This window comes from Pleurodeles waltl, chromosome 11 (assembly GCF_031143425.1).
Source record: "Pleurodeles waltl isolate 20211129_DDA chromosome 11, aPleWal1.hap1.20221129, whole genome shotgun sequence".
In the NCBI taxonomy this organism is placed as follows: domain Eukaryota; kingdom Metazoa; phylum Chordata; class Amphibia; order Caudata; family Salamandridae; genus Pleurodeles; species Pleurodeles waltl.
In genome coordinates this window covers 538,271,306-538,290,388 of record NC_090450.1, presented here as the reverse complement: position 1 = coordinate 538,290,388, position 19,083 = coordinate 538,271,306, and the positions used below count along the sequence as shown (strand labels likewise).

The following is a 19,083-nucleotide window of genomic DNA, read 5'->3' as shown; positions in this document are numbered from 1 at the left end:
AGTTGATGTGCATCTCTGTAATGAGAAGGGGTGTGGTCTAATGACATCAACACCCTATATCAGGTGTGCATAATTATTAGGCAACTTCCTTTCCTTTGGCAAAATGGGTCAAAAGAAGGACTTGACAGGCTCAGAAAAGTCAAAAATAGAGAGATATCTTGCAGAGTGATGCAGCACTCTTAAAATTGCAAAGCTTCTGAAGCGTGATCATCGAACAACCAAGCGTTTCATTCAAAATAGTCAACAGGGTCGCAAGAAGCGTGTGGAAAAACAAGGCGCAAAATAACTGCCCATGAACTGAGAAAAGTCAAGCGTGCAGCTGCCACGATGCCACTTGCCACCAGTTTGGCCATATTTCAGAGCTGCAACATCACTGGAGTGCCCAAAAGCACAAGGTGTGCAATACTCAGAGACATGGCCAAGGTAAGAAAGGCTGAAAGACGACCACCACTGAACAAGACACACAAGCTGAAACGTCAAGACTGGGCCAAGAAATATCTCAAGACTGATTTTTCTAAGGTTTTATGGACTGTTGAAATGAGAGTGAGTCTTGATGGGCCAGATGGATGGGCCCGTGGCTGGATTGGTAAAGGGCAGAGAGCTCCAGTCCGACTCAGACGCCAGCAAGGTGGAGGTGGAGTACTGGTTTGGGCTGGTATCATCAAAGATGAGCTTGTGGGGCCTTTTCGGGTTGAGGATGGAGTCAAGCTCAACTCCCAGTCCTACTGCCAGTTCCTGGAAGACACCTTCTTCAAGCAGTGGTACAGGAAGAAGTCTGCATCCTTCAAGAAAAACATGATTTTCATGCAGGACAATGCTCCATCACACGCGTCCAAGTACTCCACAGCGTGGCTGGCAAGAAAGGGTATAAAAGAAGGAAATCTAATGACATGGCCTCCTTGTTCACCTGATCTGAACCCCATTGAGAACCTGTGGTCCATCATCAAATGTGAGATTTACAAGGAGGGAAAACAGTACACCTCTCTGAACAGTGTCTGGGAGGCTGTGGTTGCTGCTGCACGCAATGTTGATGGTGAACAGATCAAAACACTGACAGAATCCATGGATGGCAGGCTTTTGAGTGTCCTTGCAAAGAAAGGTGGCTATATTGGTCACTGATTTGTTTTTGTTTTGTTTTTGAATGTCAGAAATGTATATTTGTGAATGTTGAGATGTTATATTGGTTTCACTGGTAATAATAAATAATTGAAATGGGTATATATTTGTTTTTTGTTAAGTTGCCTAATAATTATGCACAGTAATAGTCACCTGCACACACAGATATCCCCCTAAGATAGCTAAAACTAAAAACAAACTAAAAACTACTTCCAAAAATATTCAGCTTTGATATTTATGAGTTTTTTGGGTTCATTGAGAACATGGTTGTTGTTCAATAATAAAATTAATCCTCAAAAATACAACTTGCCTAATAATTCTGCACTCCCTGTAGAATTGCCTGCAACTACAAAAAATAAAGTGGAGTGTTGGCTTGAAAATGAGGACACGCTAAACACGTCATGCGTTGTATGGGGACACCTATCAACTAAAGAGGGTTAGTTAGACATAACACGTGTTAGCGCAAGCACACGTAATACCAATATACAACACTCTTGGCAGCTCAGTTTGATTGTTCTGCTATAACAGAACAATGAATCAAGTTCTTGTCTTAAACGATACGTCACATATCGACTCAGGGGAACAGCCTAAGAAATGTAACGCGCTCTCCTTACTGACCTCGCGACCCAACAAATCTGGGATGATTCGTATTTTCTCGTTGGGGCGTTTCGCTGCTGTCTGATAGGAAGTTGCGGTTCTGATGACGCGAGACGTACAATCAATGGAAAGTCTGATTTTAGATGCCGTCATTCTTCCCAGCCAATGGTTGCGCTCAATGTGCGCGTGGGTTGGATACGCGTTCATGGAGTTCCTGTTGGATAGTCTACAGACGTTACCCCGTTTGTGAAAATGTTCTAGTATAGGTAGGACACTTTCGGTAAACGCAGGCGTGTTGGAGAAAGTAGGGCACATCAGTGGAATTCCTGGAGCGGCTGTACGTTTCTGACAGTAAGAGATATACTTACAGTCAAAGGAAAGGGCTGGGATTTTCGAAAGTTTGTCAGCGATTTATTACGAGACCAAAAGACCCTCCGATAGGTTTTTGTAGGAAGGGTGATGGGAGGGCATGTGGGAGGCAGAGTTTCGTGAATTGTGGGTCTGGATTGGCGAGGCGCTCGTGATTGTTATTGAAAAGACTTGTCGGTTGTCTGATGTTAAGGTGAGTCCAATTTAGTTACCAGAATATCTTCGTGTCACCGGGGCAACATCCCCTCTTGCCTATTGTTTTAATAATATTTCTCCTTTTCTAGTACATCCCGTATTTTCCTCTATTTCCTCTTAATTTTCTTGTCAATGTATTAAGTAGTATGTTTTTTTAAGATCACTTTTGAACAGTATGGTATTCTATATGATCTTTTTGAGTTTCCTTTCTCTGAGTGTATTATAAATGATTTTAAGAAATCTGAACAATGAACTTTTACAATTACACTTGGCTGCGCATATTTAACACATCTTGAATAAAGTACCAGGTCACTACAGGGTGTTTTTAAATCTATCTTCATTGGCGCCTTATTCATAGGATCAGAGCACAGGATTTGTTGTCTTATTTGGCAAATGGTCTAGAACACATTACATCGAGTTAGTACAGTACAGTGTGTGATCCGCCATTAAGTAATCTTGACCACCCATGAGACAAACTGATTTAGGATAATCATCGGATATGTCCCTGCAGTGGTCAAAATGACATATATTTGTAGGACTCAAAACCCAGAGGGCGGGGAAAGTTGCAAGAATGGGGCTGAGTCAGCTGTGAATCTCAAATGTTTCTGATTTAAAAAAATAATAATCGTTTGTGAGCCTTAACTCAGATGTCTATTGATGGTTTTATACAGTCACCCACTGTGTATTAGATTTAGGTTTGTACACGAGGTGTTCAAATTAACAAAGGATGATAACTTGTACCCTTGATTAGATTGCTGTTCACCATGAGTCTAGGGTCAGGGGTGTGGCCACATGAATAAAGTATCCCCCTCTAAGAACCGTATTCTAAATGGCACTGAATGTGGAAGTGATACGAGCAAGCTCAGCATTCAATTGTCTGCTTCCCTGAAAGCATTCTGAAATTCTTAATGAATTTGGTCATCCAAATTTCTCTAGCCTTTATTATTTTGCTGCACTTATGCTTTCTTTTCTTCACCTATCTTTCTCTCCATCCACCCATCTCTTAATCCATCATTCCTTCTGTCCCACATCCATCCCTCCTCCTTTCATCCTTTTCTCCGTTTTTCACCCACCTGTATTTCCATCCACTCTCCCATCTCTCTGCCCTTTTGTTCATCCATCCATCGCTCCCTCCTTTTCTTCATTCTATACTGCCATGATTTGCTTGATCCGCTACAGGACACTTAATTCTTCATAATATTTTCTTGCAGTGGCATTTATATTTGGAGACAAGTGTCTCCAGTAAAAGTCAAATGATTTATGTACAGTATTTTAAAGACTATGGTAAACACACTGCCAGTGGCTTCTACCCCTGCTCAAGCTGCTACTGTGGAGGGTTTATGCTACCCCTTACTAGCGGTAAATTGAAGGACAATTGCATGTGTTCTAAACCTAGGGGGAACTTGAAGTCAATGGAAAGGCTGTGATTGAGTGAAGTCCATGTTGGCAATCTACAGTAGAGCTAGGAGATCCACTGAAAGGTCTGTGTGAAAAGTGGAATGGCGGCAACTGAAGATTACCCCCCTCGTGCTGGTTGTAGCAGTGACCATTTGTCTGATGTTAGGTTGTGCTTAAATTAGTTATCAATTTTTCTTGGTGTCACTGAGTTCAGCATCCCCATCTTGGTTTTTATATAATGACCTGTTGTGTTCTGGGCGTTTCTCTTGGTCACTAAAGTACCAGGTACTGTGATTTGTAAATATTTCAGGACTGCAGAGTGATATCCCCAGTGACAAGGAGTCATGTGGTAAACATAGTTTATTGAGGTAAGAGCACCCAAGGGACATTTTTGTTGTTAGACATGGGCACGTAGATGGATTTAGATCAGGCCTGGGGATAGAAGGACTCCTGAGATAGGATTTAATGGTAATAGAAACGCAAAATGGTAACCTGGGTAATTTCCAGAGACGAGATTCCGATGGATGACTTTTGTTGCCCATTAATTTAAATCCTGGCAAGACCAACTCGCCCTTCTATCCTTTGTTCAGTAATTTGAAAACAGCAGTATTGTAATTCATCAATACACTGCACCCTAGTTCCATCCAAGTAAGAACACATGTTTTAGGGTATGTTAGTGCAGTTGGTTCATATAAAGTAAACAAAGACTATATTGGCTAGTAGTAGTTTGTCAGTTTAAATGATAGGTGATCAGATATGAAAAAATACCACTGACGAGTTTTATATGCCAGTGGAGATGGCACTACTGGGAGGTTGACACGATTCACCATACCTGATTACCCACATATCTTTTGCAATTCGGCATTGTACCATCATAAGGGAGTGTGGAGGAAAGTTGGCATTTGCTAAAGCCTGTAATGGTGTTTAAATGTGGAACAATGGATGTATGAGGCTCTAGGATACTTCAAGAAATTTGAGAAAGGATCAGGACCATGGAGTGAACGTAGTTACTACATGGTGAGAGAACATCGTCTTAACTGGAGGATGGAAAATATAAAGGGATAAGATAGATATGGAGATAAGAATTTGTTATCTCTGTTTAGTATTGGATTTGTAGTGCCATGTAAAGCAATGTTTCTGAAGTGTATAATGGATGTTTTTAAGTATGTATATTCACAGAGCATCAGTAATGCTTGCTATAAAATTGAATCTTTGGATTGTCAACACTGCATCTTGCCGACATGGAGTGAACTATTGCTGGAGTCCACTGTGGTCTGTGGAGCTAAGAGGACAAATGCATGTTAATTTGCAAAACTTCATCACATCGAAGCCAGTTTTGTTTTTAAACTCTGCTGTATCTGTGTGATGAATAGAAAACTATTTCTTGAAGAACAAATCCATTAAGTAAAATTGTGAGAGAAAATGCCTAAGCTATGAGAATCTCAATCAAAATATGTAAATACTAAGAGGAAAATCAGTGAGGTCTAGCTTCCAAAGGAAAACACTGGTAATACTTGCTGTAAATTGCTGAAATAGAAAAGATCGGCCTCCCCATAATCTCCGTAGCAGCTAGTGGTAGAATCAGAAGATTAAGTAAATAAAAAATATACTACCTTGCAATTTTTATAGAGTAAATTATTGATTCATTATGTAGAATCATTACAGAACTAAACTGGTTAAAACATAGGTTTTTAAAATGTGATCAGAAACATTCGAGAGGGTGGTATGTAAAATGCACAATATAAATATTTGCAACTGAATTCGAATTTCTACCAATTCATAGTCTAGTCTTTATGCAATTGTGTTAAGTAAATGTTTGTTAAGCCAGTCTTAAATTGTATAAAACATTTCCAGGGGGCAATTTGCAAAGTGCAGCAACTGAGATCAGCTTTCTACTAGTTCATACACTGTGTCTAAATACAAGTGTGCTGGAAGTCAGGATTTCTTTGTTGAATTGGTATCACAGATGCATTGCTTATCTTCCTGAATTGTAACTATTTATTTTTAAGTTAATTAAAAAAAAAAAGACTTCTGTTGTGAGGCACTTCTTTCTTTGTTAAATTTTTTAGCAATCCGTTGAAGTATTTTAAAAAATCTGGCTGCCAGTCGATTAGATTCCCCCCTTCAAGCATCATCCTTAACGCTCAAAGCATGATCCTATGTCGAGCTTGAGAAATATCGGGTACATCATTATGGATGCAGTGTTATGGTCAAGCAATGCCCTCATCCCCCCCCTCCCCCCCATGACATAAATTACAAAGTCGGTCGAAATGGATTCTTGTTTTCCTGTGACAATATTATTTCAAGGGAGTGATGCCATAGCTTAGCCTTGTCAGTTGTCTTTTGTTTCTAACTCGAGTGGTTGTTATAGGTATGTTTATCAAGGAGGGGGATCATAGAGATATAGGGCCAATTTAGCATGTCCCCTTTTTTTTCCCTTTTTTTAATTTAAACTAAGATTCATACTTGATGATAATATTTTTGCTTGTTTCAAAAAGCCCTTTCTAGTTGTTTGCTATGGGTGATACCCCAGGGGTGTGGTATTTAGTGAAATAGCTACTTGTCCATTCGTCAGGTTGCTTCTTAAATCTACTTGTCCTGTAAAAAAAAAATCTACTTGTCCCTTTGGTGCCATGTAGTGCGACAAATTAGGGCAGCAATCTCATTACATAAAAGCTCTGATAATAGCCTCTCTGATAATGCCAGGGCTGCTACTATAGTAGGGCTTGAATACTTGAATTTCAATCCTTACTATATCAATTTCCTTATTTTGCCACCTTTCTGCAGCTCTACATACTGTGGCTGGAGAAAGCAGTAAGCAATAGTTCCAGGGATTGAATGCCTTTGAGTCTGCAGACCTACTAACTTTGATTTTCACCAGCTCTTTTCTAATATTTTCCCATTATGAGAAAGGTTGGACATTTACTCCTGACAATGGCAGAAGTGGAAGTTCTTCCAGGGTTGGGGGGAAAAAAGTGGTTGGAGGGACAGTGAACTTGTAAATGCTCAACAGATTTTTACATGAGCAAATCTGCACATGCATATTTGTTTGTGCTAAAATACAGTTCATAGATTCTTTCTAGGAATACGATTTCCTGGTCTACTTTAAGTTCTTGTGAATTAAAACCACTAATTCAAAGACAGATACCAGGGGTGCACTTTTGTTACTTTCTTCAAGAATTGGGTCCCTAATTAGGTCTGGCATTAACAAAGACATTTTGTTTTTCTTATATTTCTGTGTATCTATTGGCTGGCTTTACTGTGAGTGATCGCATTCTGCTCTTCCACAAGGAGCGTACTGGCACACAAAGTAGTCTTGTTCAGTGCCAGGAACTCCTGTGGCAATCAGTGGCATAACAAACTGGATGCCCTCCTCCCCCCCTCCCCCCTGCAAAGAACATGGAGGACCCTCCTCCCTATCTAGAGTCACTCAGGGCATGTGCTGTGCTGAGGGGGTCCCTGGAATGGGGCTGCAGGGCCTTTGTTACGCCACTGGTGGCAATGTGTGCTTTTTGAGACCAAAAACTTTTTTCTTCTTTTTGCCAGTGTATGTTACAATGGTGAGGGCCTCGCAGCTCCCACAACAATAAAGTGTTACAAAGGCCATGCCAAAACAAGACACGCATCGATGAAACCAAAAAGACTCGCAAAAGAAATGTTGGATTGTTTGGCTTTGCCAGTGCTTGCTTATTTTCATACTTCCTACAGGGTTGTGGAATTTAATAAAATATCTACTTGTCCCTGGGACAGGTTGTTTCTTAAATCTACCTGTCCTGTGAAAAAAAAAAATATCTTCATTGTCCCCTGGTGACATGTAGCGCGGTGACAAATTATGGCAGCAATCTCATTATGTAAGAGCTCAGATAATAGCCTCTCTGATAATGCCAGGGCTACTACTATAGTAGGGCTTGAATACTTTCAATTTCAATCCTTACTATAGCAATTTCTTGATTTTTGCCACCTTTCCACCGATCTAGATACTGGGGTAGGAGAAAGCAGTAATTAATGGCTCCAGGGTTGAAATGCCTTTGTATGTTTTAAGGATTTTCACCAGCTCTTCTCTAATCTTTTCCCATACTGAGAAAGGCTGGAAATTTACTCCTGACAAGGGCAGAAGTAGAGGTTCTTCCATCGTCTGGGGGGGGGGGAGGGAGTGCTTGTAAGAAAGTGAACTCTTATACGCTCAATAAATGTTTGCATGAGCAAATCTACACATGCATATTTGCTTGTGCTAAAATACAGTTCACAGATTTTTTATAGGAATACAATTTCCTGGTCTACTTCTGTAAATTCTTGTGAATTCACAAAAGCCACTAATGCAAAGACATGTACCATGGTGCACTTTCGTGACTTTTTTTTAAAGAGTTGGGCCCCTAATTATATCTGGCATTAACCAAGACATTTTGTCTTTTATTAAAATTCTAAATTTCTCTCTATCCATCTATTGGCTGGCTTTACCGTGAGTAAAAGCATTCTGCTTTTCTACAAGGAGCATATTGGCAGACAAAGTAGTTTTGTTCTGTGCCAGGAACTATGGTGGTAATGTGTGCTTTTTGAGACCAAAAAAACGTTTTTTTGCTTTTTGCCTATGTTTGTTACAATGGTGAGGGCAGGGCAGCTCCCAAAACAATAGTGTTGAAAAAGTCATGTCAAAATAAGACACGCATTGAAAAAACCAAAGGCTGACAACCAGTGTCTAATCGGTTGGCTTTGCCAGTGCTTGTTTATTTTCATGCTTCCCATAATCTTTTTGAAAATGTTTATACTGATTTTCCATTGGGAATATAGTTTTTAGAAATACTAACATGCATCAGCACATTTTATTAAAAGACGCTTCAAAGAAATAGCACCTAAAATTTCATAGTAGCAAAACGTTTCTTTTTTTTCCTACTTGCATTTTTTTTTCCTGAACATTTTATTTTGAAAGCAAAGCATCTAATCAGAGAGCATTGTAAATGTTAAACGTTTCAAACGTATGTACAGCTATTTATTTTTGCAGAAAGAATAAATAGCATTGGCAAGTGTACACGTTTTTGCCATTCTTGCCTGTGTGTGCTATGTAATTTATGTACGAGTGTCTTGTTTGTAAGACTAAAAGTGCAAATTCTTTTATCTCTATAGTAATATGGCAGGTGGTCTGTCTTGTTATAAATGTAAAGTAAGGTGAATTTGTAGACCGCTGCTTGTCACCCGTGAGAGTATCCAGGGTATCCCAGTAATCACAAGAATATGCAAAAAGATTAATGTATTTGTTGGAAAACATAAGGGGCCTTGAGTAATGTCCATTCAGTTCTTTCATGATAAATGATTATTTTGAGCCATGGACAAATTTCTGTTCTCGTAGGTCTAGGACCCCCAAGTGTGCAAGGGGAGAGGGGTGGGGGATGTTGTCACTGTACATGTTACAGATTAAGGTATTTTGTGAAAGTATGGTCGTGTGCGTTTACATTTTTGGCTGTTTCCTCCAGATAGAGTAGTTGTGTTAAGGAAAAAAGAAGCATATTATTGAGGAGAACTTCATTTCTTATTTTTAGAGAAATGCTGGTTTATTCCTTATTTATGTTCCCCTGCTTGATGGAAGGTGTGCATTTGTTTTCACTATAGAAGCCATCCCACTTACCGTTTTTGCAGAAGGATTGTCTTCAGGGATTAAATAAGTATGTTGTGATGGAATTATAGTTGTTTTACTTGGAAGGTTGGAAATTGTAGGATTGTTAAGCTCATCTGCTAAAATCTTATATATTTTTTTTTCTTGGAGATGTGGGTCAACCTTCCCTTCTTCTAGAAGTTATGGCTGTATTAATATACTTAATGAAGAGATTGGTGTTTGTTGTCGTGATTGCGGGTACGATCTCGCTGAGTCAGTTAGGCTTTTTCATCTGTCCAGAGGCGATGTTAAGGCACCTTGGGGATGAACACAGAACAAGGTTTCTTCTTTTTTTTTCTTCAACTTGTCTTTATTATCTTTTTCCATTATGAAACACTATGTCATATAACACAGAACATAAAACTGTGCAGCAAGGTTAACATCTGGAGCAGATAAGCATTAGAGCAGGCATGAGGTATAGCCTGGTAGCACTCTCGCCACGAAGAGGGGGAGGGGTTGGTGTTACTGGGTTCTGTCATAACCACAACATACATCTCAGTAGCACATTTCCTGAGGGGGGGAGGGCTGATATAAGCCCCGACACGCCTCTGCTGTGCTCTCGCTCTCCTTCAGCAGGGCTGCTGACTCCACCGCTCGCGATCACTCAGTCATTCGTGTCCCTGGGCACAACCAGAGAAATCCCCCAGGATAGACCCGGGGAACCTGGTAGGGTCTTGGCTATCTCAACCAAATGCTCCACCATTACCCCCCAGATTTTCCAAGTCCCGCTCTGCATTCTCGTCTCAGCCGACATTCCTCTTCAGTTGACCACTGATTCAAATTCACTAACCATTTATACTACTTTGAAGGGGCAGTGCCTATCCGATGAATCGCTATGCCCCTCTTGGCCAACCCCAGGCCCAGCAGCGCTAACTGATGTCCCACCTTCGTTACATCAGCCGTCGTCGGCAAAAGACCGCAGGCAGTGATGTTCTGTGCTGTGCAGCCTGACTCTTGTTACCTCCCATAGTGTCCGTAGCACGTCCGCCCAGTAGTCCACCACCTGCGGACACCTACGGCAAGCAACCGGGCAACCAAGAAATATCTAGCTAAGCCTCTGGGGAGTGAGATATGTCTGGTGTAGATAGTAAAATTGGGCGGGTTTGAAGTGTGTGTTACTGGTAGTGTCCTTTACCCGGGCGAAGGCCTGACTCCATTCTGAATCAATAAGGGGATCTCCCAGAGCCTACGACCATCTGGCACTGATGTGGTCGACAGCTAAGCACCTCTCAGACTTCATCGCCCCATATATTAAGGAGACAAGGCCCCTGCTACTGCTTGGGTCTAATATAATCTCAAGCGTGCTGGATTCCTTCAGCTCCTCTGGGAAGGCCAGATCTCACGAACTGTGTGGGAGAGCTTAGCAAACTGGAGGAGCTGTCACGATGTCAACCCAAACTGGTCAGCGACCTCCATCGAAGTGACGAAGGTGCCATTCAAGTATAGATCACGCACCATATGACAGCCACCCCCCCAGCCACTGTCATGTCCATCAAGGATTACATGTGCTGAAAAGGTTTCAGCCACTCCAACAGTAGCAGTCGCGTGTAAGGTGCCCCACGGAGAATCCTCGAACCGCATGCTCCCACGTCGCTGCCACCTGCCGCACTATTCACAGATGGTCCGTCTGTACCCTGGTATGGCACTTTGGTAGCTGAGGGAGGGTATTGTGTTCCTCTGAACCCCCCAGCAAGTGTTTTTCCCAGTTAGTACCCTCAGTACACCACAAGGCCGCGTATTGCAAGAGCCCTGAAAAGTGATAGAGACGCAAGTTTGGAAGACCCAGTCCGCCCTCATAAAGGTCCAATTTTAGGAGGTCCATTTTGACCCTGCTCCTTTTGGCTGCCCACACTAATGTCATTAGGAGACTACTCATCTCTGTGAACATGGACTGAGGGCAATCACAAAATGAGTTCTGCATTGTATACAGGCAGCGGGGCAGCAGCACCATCTTGCTTAGGGCTACTCTGCCCATCACTGAGACCGGGAGCATGTTACGGAACCAAACCCATGCACGTAGACCAGTCATCACCTGACTCAGTTTCAGGTTCTACTGGGGTCCCTCCTCGTGAGCAATTTGCATTCCTAAATACCCGAACTTATCTGGATCCCAAGGCAGATCCACTACCGGAAGCTTCTCCCTGGGAGTCCCACCAGCCCCGCCATGGGGAACAACACCGTCTTGAGGCAGTTAACTCTCAGTCCAGAGGCCCCGGTGAAGTCATCCAGTACTTTGATCAGTTTAGGGATTGATACTTCCGGCCATCATAGGCACAGAAGGATGTTTCCAGGATACATGTGCCATCTACCCCATCGGTATTCCCCCCCCCCCTCCAAATCCTGCCTAAGGATTTCCACCAAAAGCTCCATCACTATGGCGAATAGGAGTAGAGATAGGGGTCTACCGTGTCTCGTGCCTCTCTACACCGGTGAAGCCTCAGACACCACCTCTCCGTTCACACCCATGCAGCAGGCTCTGTGTATATGAGGTGCACCCAAGACAAACTCAGAACCCATTCCTCGATGCCACAGAACCACCCACATATACTCCTAACCAAGTGTATCAAAGGCGTTTTCGATATCTAGCGATACAAGCGTTGCCTCGAGAGGTGTCTCTCAGGTCAAGTACATCACATGTGATAGGTGCTGAAGATTCCTATGGGTGCCTCTTCCTGGTATGAACCCACACTGATCTGCAGGAATCAAGCTCGGCACTACCTCCTGCATTCTCATGACCTGTACTCTGGAGAGTATCTTTATGTCTACATTCAGCATCGAGCTGCTTGTATGAGCTGGGATCATTCAGATCCCTATAAAGCTTAGGCAGCATCACAATGAGTGCTTCATATATGGATGCCGGCAGAGAACCTCTGTCCCTAGCCTCTAGTAGCGTCTTCAGTAGTCTTGGGACCAGCAAGGTGGCGTAAGTATAGCCTCGGGCATTTCACCACCCTGAGTTCCTCAGCCTGTAGTTCTCCATCGAAGAGGTCCCTCTGCTTGTCTGTTAGGCAGAACAAGTCAACTCCGTTCAGGAAGTCATCCACTGTGAGTCGCACGTCACCCTCCAGGACCACGTACACACCTGCGAGATAGTCACGCAAAAGGTCATTTATGCCTAACTATGCTGCCACGTGTGTTCTATCCATTTGAATCAGCAATAACATCGGGGGGAGGGAAGTTGCTCTCTTTTAAGCAAGCATCCCGATTTGTCTCCCTCAACGGCTGGCGGTAATCTTGTCTGGTGAAACAGTCCAACCTGTCCCATACAGTAGCCACCCCACGATGGGCCCTTAGTAACTGGTCTCTTTCTTATTTAAGGCTCATTTTACAATCTGCGTATCGCACTCCGTCTGTACTGGGTGGCCTCTAATTAATGTGAAGAGCAGTGAACAATTCACACTTACTTATTATGTTCCCAAAGTTTGTTTACGCTCGCCTGTCTTAAGCTTGCAAAGCAATCACCATCCTTGCATCTATCTTCAAAGCTGGTGCTTGCTCTACTGTCACAAAACAGCTACCTTCGCATACACGTGGGATATGCATCTCGATTCACTCTCTTAACTTATGACTGTGAAATGGTCACTGTCTTCGCATCTCATTCAGTTTCGCTGATCGCTCTACTGTCTCTAATGGGCTACCTTCACTTACATTTGGGATTGCCTTCTGTGGCCTGCCCTTCCCCATAATGTTAATCTGTAGGCTGTGGGCGATGGGGGTCTCTGCCACCTGATCCAGCTCAAGCACCCTCCAGATCCACCCTAGAGCACAGAGTCTGAGAGTAGAGCATGCCTGGCAAAAAAAGGCTGACACCTCGGTCCACTATACCACCGCCGAGCCCAAACTGCAGGGCAAGGAGCACTGTGCCTCACAGGTGCCCACCTCACCGGGCTCCCAATAGCAGCAGAATACAGTACAACACCAGGGGGCTCAGACATGTGGAACCTGTGAAGGGAATAAAGTGAATGAGGTCCAAGGATTCCTGTCGATCCTTTACACCCTCTGGCCAATAGGTAAGCAGGGCCGAGTCGCCAACAGGCACCCAGAAAGATGATGCAACAGGCTCACGTCTCCTTGTGGGCCAAATGCCACCACCTACTCCACAGGGCAGCGCATCTCAAAAAACCCTGAGGCTAGCATAGGTAATAGGGCAATCAGAAGTCCTCAGCTGCCCCACGCCACAGGCAGAACACCCGCAGCAGCTACAACTTTGTGTGGACTTAACTGCTCTCCAGGGACAAACTAAGAACTGCCACCACCCCCAGCTTACTCCCAGTGCGGTTCATGGTGTCCCAGCAGGCCCCACGTTCCAATCACTCATAGGGGTCCTGTGCAGCTCGCCCCATGTGGCACCACCAGTCTCAGCCAGATGGCTCCACACAATCCTCCGTGAAGACCTCCCTCTGTCATCAGACTGGGCCTTCCCAAGAGCAGCAACGTCCTGCCGGACTCACTCACTCACAGGTCTCAGTACAAACCTCTGCCATGGTCCCACCAGGGGGTCGGGAACTGCTTGCTCTCCACGAGGTGCACTCTCCCTTCCTCAGAGGGTCAGACTCCTCTTGTCTCTGCGCTGGCACCAGTGCACAGCAGGGTCCCCCGGGCAGATGGCTCACCGCAACTCGCACCCACTCAGGTTCTCCAGCTGAATGACCCCTTGGGAGTTGTGGCAGGGACACCCGTCCTCCAGCCCAAATCACCACCAGTCGTGCTCTTGCGGGGCAGTACTTCCTCTGGGCAGCGGGACCACCGACTCAGCGGCCATGGCAGTCCACAGGCCACACTGAGGCTGGCAACACGAGACCTTGACCTCACACAGCACCCCCAGGCCTGCAGTCCTGGGTCAGGGCAGGCAATCCCGTACGGCATCTGCAGGTAGATGTGGTTGGCGGAGCAGGATCATGGATGATTTCGCCGGGCTGGCCACAGAGCACGTCCAGCCCGGCTACCATCTTGGCCATGCCCATCCCTTATGCTCATAAAAGAACATTGTTGTATCCAGTCCTTTGGAGAGGTGCAGCAATAGAAGTACTGTAAGCGCCTTTAATGGCTGAAATGTGTCAATGTGGTTTAAATGTATATTCTAAATGTTTCTCACTCTGTACTTTTTTCAGCACTCTTTTTAGATATTCAAAAAGGGTGAGCTTTTTGAGCATGCATGCAGGCAGCTAATGCTTGAACGTGACATTTTTTATTATATAATTTGGAATCCACAATTCCCAGAATTTACTTCTGCTACCACACTAGCGGCCATAAATTAGCTGCTTTTAATGGATGAAACTTCAACCAGCAAACTGGTCATGAAAACTGAGCTTTTCATTAAAAGTATTTTCTAATTGAAGAGCAAAAGAAAGTTCAGTATGCTTAGCATTACAGTTATAAATGTGTGTGTTTTAAGATTTTAGAAAAAGGAAATCTAGTTTGTATCATATTAACTATTTTGCTTCTGCATAAGTTTGTTCAGGACAAGTGCCTCTTCCTTTCAGTATAGTAAAATTGGCTTGCACCTGATTGACATATTTAATTTATTTATGTCTTTTGTAGAGCAGTATAGTGTATAAACAGGGCCTGTATATTAAATGCCACTGGTGGGCTTGCGGCAGTTATTGTGCCATCCATGTAAGTAGCCCTTTAAAACCTGTCTTGGGCCTGCCATTGAATGCAGTTTTAAACTGCCAATTCGACTTGGGAATGTAACCTCCTTACCAAGCCTTAAACTCTCCTTTTAGAGCCTATAAATCACCCCTAAGGTAGGCCCTAGGTAGCCCTTAGGGCAGGGTGCATTGTAATTAAAATATCGACATGTACTTTTAAGTTTTATATGTCATGTTAGGGAAAAAAAACTCTTAAATTCGCTTTTCATTCCTGTGAAGCATACCTCTCCCAAAGGATAACATTGGGTTGCCTTATTACTTTTAATAAGTGCTAACTTTTGATTGGGAACGGGGGGGGGCATTTTGGGGTTGGTGTCTGAGAAATTGTAATTAAAAACCTCTTTAATGGTAAAGTTGGATTTTAAGTACAATTTTGAAAATGTTACTTTTTGAAGTTGCCATTTTCCTGCGCTAACAATTTAGTGCCTGCAGCCTATTTCTGAGTCACATGAGTGGATGTAGTTGGCAGTTGAATTTTATTCCTCCCAGACAGCCAAACAATACAGGGATTGGTTATGCCTGGAAGGACCATCAGCTGGCAGGATTGAGGGGCAGAGCTGGGCACGGTCCCACTTGGAGCTGAATAGTCTGTGCTCTGCCTTCACACAAAAGACTTGTCACCCCTGCATTGTTCATGTTGCCAGCTGGGAGGCAGGGCAGGGGAAACACGAAATGTCAACCATTTCAGAGGGAATTCTCATGAAACCTCTAATTCAAAGGAGGCACAAGTTATAAAAATAGGGCCCTCAGACCCACTCTTCAGTTCACATTAAGGACTGCAGGAGGACTCTCTGGGGACTGCCTACTGCTGTATGGCCTGCTGTGTACTTCAGAGGTCTGCCTTGCTCACCTGGAGGGACTGCTTTCCTGATTAAAGCCTTCCTTGAATCCTCAGAGGCGTGCCTTGCTGCTTGAGCTCTGTTCTACTGCTGAATCCAGGACTACCAGAGTGACTCTACAGGCTAGTTGGCTCGCCTCCTGATCAGAGCCTCGGGACAGAAAAGGCTCCAACCATCTTGAATCCACACCTGGACCGAGCCTGAGGGAGTTCCAACCCCCCAGGTGGTTGTCCTCTAGTAATGGACCTTTTGGTGGTGGTGCTAAAAGATGTCCAGATAGCCAAAATCGAAAACTTGAAACATCGAAATATTTTGCCTAACAACTGCTCTGAGAACTGAGGGAAGACCGGGCCAATCTTCATCTATTCACCCAACATGCATCACCCTTCAGCCTGGCTTTCCAGCAGCTCCGGCTACGATCTTCTCCACAGCAGCAAATCTTGTTCAGCAGACCTTGTCCAAAGGGGTATCTGTCTTCGTGGAACTGTTGTCTGCTACAGCCTCCAGCCCTGTCTCGCTGGAGGTTTTTGACTTCAAAAAAGGTGACTGAGAAAAGAATGAAGAAAGACTTCATCCAGCGGCTCCCTGATGAGGATGCTCCCTCCTCAGACACCACCTGCAGCCTTACCCTGCTGAACCTGTACCTACTCAGACTTTTTGTCAAAATTTCTTGTAAGTCTGAAGGTAAGTTCTGACTGGGCCCAATCCACTCTCTGTATCTGACCCATGCTCCATTGTTCTTGGCCATATTTTTCGATTTTGACCCGATTTCGCGTGACTAGATATCCATGATTGGTGCTTTGATCATTTAAGCTCTAGTTTTTACCTAACACTTTAAAAAAATCATACCTCCTAACTGGAGTTTTGTCATTTTGGTGTCCAATAATGTATTAAAATGTATTCTATTATTCTAAATTGATGTCGGATTTTTCTTGTATTGTGTTTTCACTTACTGTTTGTGTGCTGCATAAATATTTGCCTCTGTTTTAAGGCTGACTGCTTTGTGCCAGGCTACCAGAGGGTTAAGCACAGGTTAATTTAGTGACATTTGTGATTCATTCTTACAGAGATCGTAGCTGTTGTTTGACCAGAGTTAACATCCCACTCAACCGACAAATAAGCTTCTCACACTATAGAAAGGCATTTTCCACCATAATTATGAGTAAACCCCTCCTGTCAGCCCCTCTTCAAGGGAGGTGACTGAATTTGGATCCAGTTCAAGATACTCCCACTCCATCCGGTGACTCTACAATTGTGGATAGATTTCTGGATGAGATTTAATCTGTAGTATAGTTTCTCTGCAGGTTCTGTTCAAAAAGTATTTTGGAAGCTCCGAGGGCAGAGTTTCTCTATTAATTGGGTTCTTCTCTATTGCTTAAAATGTATGTCAATATTTTTCCATTTTTTTTCACTCAAGAAATATCCTTATATATATTTTTTTTCTGCTTTCTTGGATGCCCTCTGGATTCAGTTTCTTTCATAATATTAGACTTTTAATTGGAAAATGCAATTGGGTGATTTCAGAGTGACCTGAGTTTTGTTTTTCACATACACAAGTTAGAGTTGCTATACATTCCCTGTAGAGGTAATGATTGCTTTTGGGCCATGGCATCGTATAGTGCCTAGAAAGTGTGCCCTTTTATTCTCCCTCCTCTTGACATTAAGAGAAGTGAAGAAGCCATCTAGAGCTAATGATATTGAAGTGAAGTATGTTAGTGTGGGTAAGAAGCTGATTTGTTCTTCTTCTTTGAGTAAAGGTACTTCTAAAACTTCATCGTAATTAGCTGAGACATCCATTTCAATCACAGAGTATTCAGGAATGGTTACCCTAGTAGTTCACCCCTTGACATCTGGCATAAGGGTTTGTGTTTACACTCTGACATCCAAGGAGTTATTACAAATGTCTCCAAGTTGGATTGATTAGTACTTTTGGGCAGTTATCCTAGGCTATTTAATCTGGCCAAGAGAATCTTCAGGTTTTTGAACTGGAGGCGAGATATCTTTGATCTTGCTCATGTTCGTGATACCAAAGAAAAATCTCCTATAATTTATGTTGTTCTGGAATACATTATTATTATTCCTTCAGGACCATTTTCTGACAATATTTCATTAGGTGGCCACTTTACACCTTCATTGGTCAGTAGTACACTCCTGTGCCTTCAGATTTTTTTTTTTTAGTTACCTGCAGGGGTGTGGAATATAATAAAGTATCTACTTGTCCATGTGACAGGTTGCTTCATAAATCTACTTGTCCTCTAAAAACATCTACGTGTCCCTTTGGTGCCATGTAGTGTGGCAACTAAATATGGGAGCAGTCTCTTTACAGAAGAGCTCTGATAATAGCCTCTCTGATTATGTCAGGGCTAGTACTATAGTAGCGCTTGAATAGTAGAAATTTCAAACCCTACTGTAGCAATTTCCTTATTTCGCCACCTTTCCCCAAAAATGTCATGTCAGTTGTTACTATAGATTAAGGAATTACCTTCCTATTCTGAATACCAGTGTCTCTTCAGAGTCAAGGTCTGGGATTCACCCTTTGGAGACTATAAGCTCTTTTTTTTGTTGGTTCTACTGGGGATGATAGATCTTGGAAGGTCTCAGTATTATCAATGATTGGGACAGCTAAGATAGTCTGTATCTCTCTGTGTGTATTTTGAGTCAGTGAACTTGAAGTTCTAACATTATTACTTAGCATTTGAACAAAGACCCTCTAAGTTCAGTACAGGTGTTTTCTAGAAAGGATACGTTTGCCTCACAGGAGAGTTTCTTTTTGTAAACATATGTAGGCCGCCATATGAGCTGCTCTTCTTCGGTTTCTCAGATGGAAGGGAGCTCATGGAATTCATTTTAGTTTTGGAATTAGGATTCCCTTTTTAATACCGCAATTTTTAAGTCAGTATGGAGTTTATTATAGAATTAATTTTCTTCGTAGGGGTGTAGTAAATTATAGTATCGAGATTTCTCCTCACCAATATTTGTGGTTGCCTTGGTTATACGTATTGAGGGTAGTTTTATCAGGTTATGAGGAAGGTATACTGCTTGGGTATATCCTCACCAAGTGAGGAATGGGACGAGGAAGGAGATGAGAGATGAGGAGGTAATGTCTGGGTTGCATACCCACAAGCTTCATTATTGCCATTCGTCCTTCTTTGCCCCAGCAGTTACGAACTTTCCTCCATCCCTACCTGGGAGCCATCATCAACAATCTAAAGAGCTTTGAAAATCAAGATGTGCATTTGGAGGCAGTGGAGTTTATAGGAGGAGTAGTGAT

General features: G+C 43.1%; 1 protein-coding gene across 2 annotated transcripts in view; it reads left to right on the top strand.

The window, feature by feature from the left end:
* Positions 1-1,891: 1,891 nt before the first annotated feature.
* The window catches only part of PIWIL2 (piwi like RNA-mediated gene silencing 2), a 1,291,255-nt gene continuing 1,274,063 nt past the window's right edge, over positions 1,892-19,083 (top strand). Inside the window, exon 1 of one of the 2 annotated variants that reach the window (XM_069213952.1) lies at positions 1,892-2,064. The gene's annotated coding sequence lies outside the window, so the exon portion shown is untranslated. Of the gene's footprint in view, positions 2,276-19,083 lie in introns of both variants that reach the window. The other variant, XM_069213950.1, reaches the window with a different exon arrangement.